The sequence below is a fragment of the Ranitomeya imitator genome, chromosome 1, assembly GCF_032444005.1.
Source record: "Ranitomeya imitator isolate aRanImi1 chromosome 1, aRanImi1.pri, whole genome shotgun sequence".
Classification (NCBI taxonomy): domain Eukaryota; kingdom Metazoa; phylum Chordata; class Amphibia; order Anura; family Dendrobatidae; genus Ranitomeya; species Ranitomeya imitator.
Window position 1 is genome coordinate 637,736,450 of NC_091282.1, and position 5,242 is coordinate 637,741,691.

The following is a 5,242-nucleotide window of genomic DNA, read 5'->3' on the forward strand; positions in this document are numbered from 1 at the left end:
TACTACGGGCGCTATATCCCCTGGACTTGAATCTTTCCGCCAAGATCGTGGATTGTCTCTCAAACCGGGTCATTGTTGAGCAGATCCGTTTGTTTCTGAGATACTGGCCAACTGGGATGGCTTTAATTGTGGAATAGCTGTGTGCCGAGGAGGCATGTAGGAGTGCATTAACAGAAGTATCTTTTCTGTATAGATCTGTTTCCAACCTCCCATCCTCCCCGACAAACGAGCTAATATCCAGAAAATCAATATGTTTTTTGTGAAAATTATATGTAAATTTTAAATTAAAAGAATTGTCATTAAGGTGATCTACTGAAACCATCCAAGAAGAAAGATGAAGTGAGTGATTATAGGATGAGCTATATTTCTACATCAAATTGCCAGTGGGATCGGATCCATGGAATTTTGAGAAAACACTGGCCAGTACTGCTCACGGACTCAGTCTTGGCAGCCCACATACCAAAAGTGCCGCACATGACTCAGAGGAGGAGCAAAAATTTGCGTGACCATCTGGTAAGAAGCCACTATGTGGCAAAAGAAAAAAGACTGTTTAATTATGGTGGCCCAAAGAATGCCTGCTTCCCCTGTGGGTCATGTGTGGCATGCCCCAACATTTTAAGATGTGATACATTTATGACATCTGACGGGAGCAGGGAATTCAAGATTCGTGAACATATTTCCTGTGGTACATCATACGTGATTTATTACGCCACTTGTCCCTGCTCCCTGATATATGTGGGGTTAACTTCTAGGGAGCTAAAGATTAGGGTCCGTGAGCATGTGCGTGATATTAAGGCCGCTAAGGAGGAGTTAGATACATCTACTTTAAAAACCTTACCTAAACATTTTAGGGAATTCCATGGATCCGATCCCCGTGGTTTAAAGGTTAGAGGTATCGACTGCATTCACGGTGGAGTGAGAGGTGGAAACCTTAAACAAATTCTCGCTCAACGTGAGTGCAGGTGGATTACAATCTTGGATACCTTATCCCCAAAGGGGTTAAATGAAAAACTCACTTTTGCACCCTTTTTGTGATGCTTTATATGTGAGACCATAGTATGTCCTGTTCCACCCGCGGTCTATATAGGTTCAACATTATGTAACTACTTTATGTGCGATATCACTAAGTAATTTTTTCCAAGTTGCTTTATTTTAATTTCTTGTCCTGTTTGTCCTTTTAGTGTATTGTTTGTGTCTGTATTCAGCATATATGGGACACAGAAGACTGACTCCGTCCTTTGGGGAATTTCTATTGGGAGGATGAGGAGAAATCATCGGCGATTGTCAGAAAGGAAATTCCTATAGTCATAGAGCGCTATGTAACAGTTAATGTTAACATTTAAAGTAAATCCCTATATATAGGTATTGTGTACTATGTCACTTTAATATTAATGTCACAAAAATAATCCGGTTTAAGTAGTGACTTGTGGTTCATTACTTGCTATTTTTATGCACTCACGGTGCACTTTAATATAATATATTCGGGATCACTTTTTATGCTCGTTATATTGTGTGTCTTATACAAACTATTGTCTCCATTTGGCGACTCTTATGCGTTTATTTTACGTTAATCCATGTCATACATGGTCATTTTATATATGTTTCTGTATGGTAGTATTGATTCGACGATCCTCTCCCCTGTATGTTTAGGAGGGGAATCGCTGATTTTCTATGTCCACCATCACTCCTCAGTACCTAGATATTTGGGGATTTCTCTTTGTTCTTTCTTTTCTATTTACATCATGGCCGCCGTTGGTGTGCGTACGCACTGCGATTCATCTCGCACAGCGTACGATATATCTCTTAATATAGTTTTTTGTATGAGAATATTGACTTTGCGACTCTCTCCCTTGTATGTTTAGGAGGGAGATCGCCGATATTAGATGTTTACTCTAATTCATCATTACCTATATATTCAGGGATTTCTCCCCCCTTCTTTTCCTCTCCTTCTTATGTATATTATGACCGCTGATGGTGCGCGTGCGCACTGCGACCCATCCCGCACAGCGTACCACTATGGGCGACAGAGATACTCAGTGCGCATGCCTCTGACGTCATCGGGTGGATTTTCACCCGCATGCGCACTGAGTAATGACGCCGATAGGAGGCGGCTCTTTGTGCGTGCGAGGAGGGACGCGGGCGCACGCGCCGCCTTCTAATCAGCGGGTCATATCCTCATAAAAGGACGGGCAGTTGCAGGATGAGTTTACATCCCCTTTGAGAAAGCCATCAGAACGCGAAACGCGCGTCAGGGGTCATAGGGCGGGCCACTGTATTTCCGCGACTTACAATGGGTAAGCATGCCAGTGATGTATATGATCTTTAAAACTGGGTGGTGCTATTTATAGATGTGTATTTGTGATGCAAATTTGATCCTCCTCCATATGAATGTGAAAGCACCTGCAGTAATGGAGCTGCTTCACACACATGGATACATGCTATGCCAAGTCTGATTAAAAGGAACAGTGTGCCTTCCTTTGAGTGCTCAGTTGTTGTTCCCTTATGTATTCTTGTATTATATGTCATTAGAATATATGTTTAATAAAATTTATATATTTTTTATCTGGTGATATATGTACTCTTCTTTTTTGTGTAGAAATATGTATGCGTAGTGTATAGCACAGCCCACGTAGTATATTGCGCAGCCCACGTAGTATATTGAGCAGCCCACGTTGTATATTGCGCAGCCCACATTTTTTATTGCGCAGCCCACGTTGTATATTGCGCAGCTCACGTAGTATATTGCGCAGCCCACATTGTATATTGCGCAGCCCACGTAGTATATTGCCCAGCCCACGTAATATACTGCACAGCCCACGCAGTCTACAGTATAGCAATGTGGGCACCATATCCCTGTTAAAAAAAAGAATTAAAATAAAAAATAGTGATATACTCACTTTCCGTTGGCCCCCGGATCGAAGAGGTTACCGCCGCTCCTCGCGCGCTCCGGTCTGAAGAGTGCATTGCGGTCTCACGAGATGATGACGTAGCAGTGACCCATAAGTTACACCATAAACCTATTCAGACCACATGTTGTAACACTCTCAGCGATGCCGGATCCGCAGATGACAGTGAATTTATGGCTCTCACAGCCCCTTCTGATTCACAACCAAAACAAATCTTCGTGTTATGAACCTCCGTTCCCCACAAAGATAATGCAACTGCAATGGGGAACACCAAACACAGCAATCGATTTGAAGATAAACCGTTGTTGACCTACAACGGCGGCCACTGACACACTAGCCAACTCTCTTTGAAAAACAAACGAAAACCGTGCTCGTCAACCGGACCGATCATGAATCCCAAGTCCTCTGCAGGCACCACCGCTGCAATCCATAATGACCTCCCATTATATGAGTCCAGAAAAAGCATCCATACTTTCAGGTCATCTTTCAAAGCCTTCCGAAGCCTGATAAAATGTGACGGGGTCCGAACCCCCACTGTAGCCCAAAGACAACCTGCAACAAAAAGCCCTACCCATCGGCATGATACGGCACGCGAAATTCAACTTCCCCAGCAGTGATTGAATCTCGCCTTACCTTTTTTAACTCATAGATTCTCTTCACCTCCATTCTCATGCCAATTAATTTGTCATTAGGCAACCGGCATTCCATTGCAACCGTATCAATCTCAATGCCCAAAAAACTCAGATGTTACCGGACCCACCGTCTTGTCAGCTGCTAACGGAACGCCAAACTTTTTCGACACACTCTCCATCGAGTGAAGCAAAATTGAACAGTCTGCGGAGTGCGCTGGACCAACAAACAAAAAATCATCAAGATAATGGATGCAGGACCGGAGTCCAGACACATCCTTTACCGTCCATTCTAAAAACGTACTGAACATTTCAAAATACGCACAGGACAGAGAACACCCCATCGGCAGACAAAGATCCACATAAAAACCCCCGTTCCAGAAACACCCTAGCAAACGAAACGCGGCCTCAATATCGGTCTTAGCCAACAAAGCTCCCTGCCCACAGTGTCTAACCCACTCCATAGCTGTGTCAAATGACGTATAAAGAACCGAGCACAGCTGTGGGTCAATATCATCGTTAACCGACAAACCTCTTGGGAACGAAAGATGGTGAATTAACCTAAATTTGTTAAAGGGCCACTGTCACCCCCTCCAGCCGTTATAAACTAAAAGAGCCACCTTGTGCAGCAGTAATGCTGCAGTCTAACAAGGTGGCTCTTTTAGTTTTTGTTTCTGTTATTTCCACAATAAATGTATTTATAATTCTGCTGAAATACTTGTCTTTGTCCATGGAGGCGGGTCTGAAGCCTCCTCTTAGAAGCGCCCAACTGCCATCAGTCATCTGTTGGGTTGATTTTCGCCGCCCCCTCAGCGCTATTATTGTGTGAAATCCGGCGCCTGCGCTCTGCTCTTCTGCCTTGCGCAGGCGCATAGAGCATTATCCGTCCGAGCGCTGATGCCGGGTTCCTTTCTGCGCCTGTGCGGTCAGCCTGTTACTGAATCCCCGCCCTGCACTGTGTTATGCAGTATGCACAGTGCGGGGCTGGGATTCCTGGGCATGCGCACTGCGCTTGTCAGACGCTCCACAGGTCCCCCGCCTTCCAGCGTTGTTCTGTGCGGCTGTTCCAGACGACGGCAAGGATACCTGTATATTCTGGCAACGTTGAAAGGCGGGGGACCTGGGGAGCATCTGAGAAGCGCATGCCCAGGAATCCCAGCCCCGCACTGTGCATAATGCATAACACAGTGCGGGGCGGGGATTCAGTAACAGGGTGGCCGCACTGCCCGCACAGGCGCAGAACGGAACCCGGCACCAGCGCTAGGACGGCAAATGCTCTATGCGCCTGCGCAAGGCAGAAGAGCAGAGCGCAGGCACCGGAATTCACACAATAACAGCGCTGAGGGGGTGGCGAAAATCTACACAAGAGATGACTGACGGCAGTTGGGCGCTTTTAAGAGGAGGCTTCAGACCCGCCTCCATGGACAAAGATATTTATTTCAGCAGAATTATAAATAGATTTATTGTGGGAATAACAGAAAGAAAAACTAAAAGAGCCACCTTGTTAGAATGCAGCATTACTGCTGCACAAGGTGGCTCTTTTAGTTTATAACGGCTGGAGGGGGTGACAGTGGCCCTTTAAGTCTTACTATAGTTGCTTGAGGTCTAAAACGGAAAATGCTCCCCCTAGTGGTCAATATATATATTTGTAAGAAAATATATAATATTTTTCATATAGAAATGTTTGCAAACAGTGCAAACATTGCA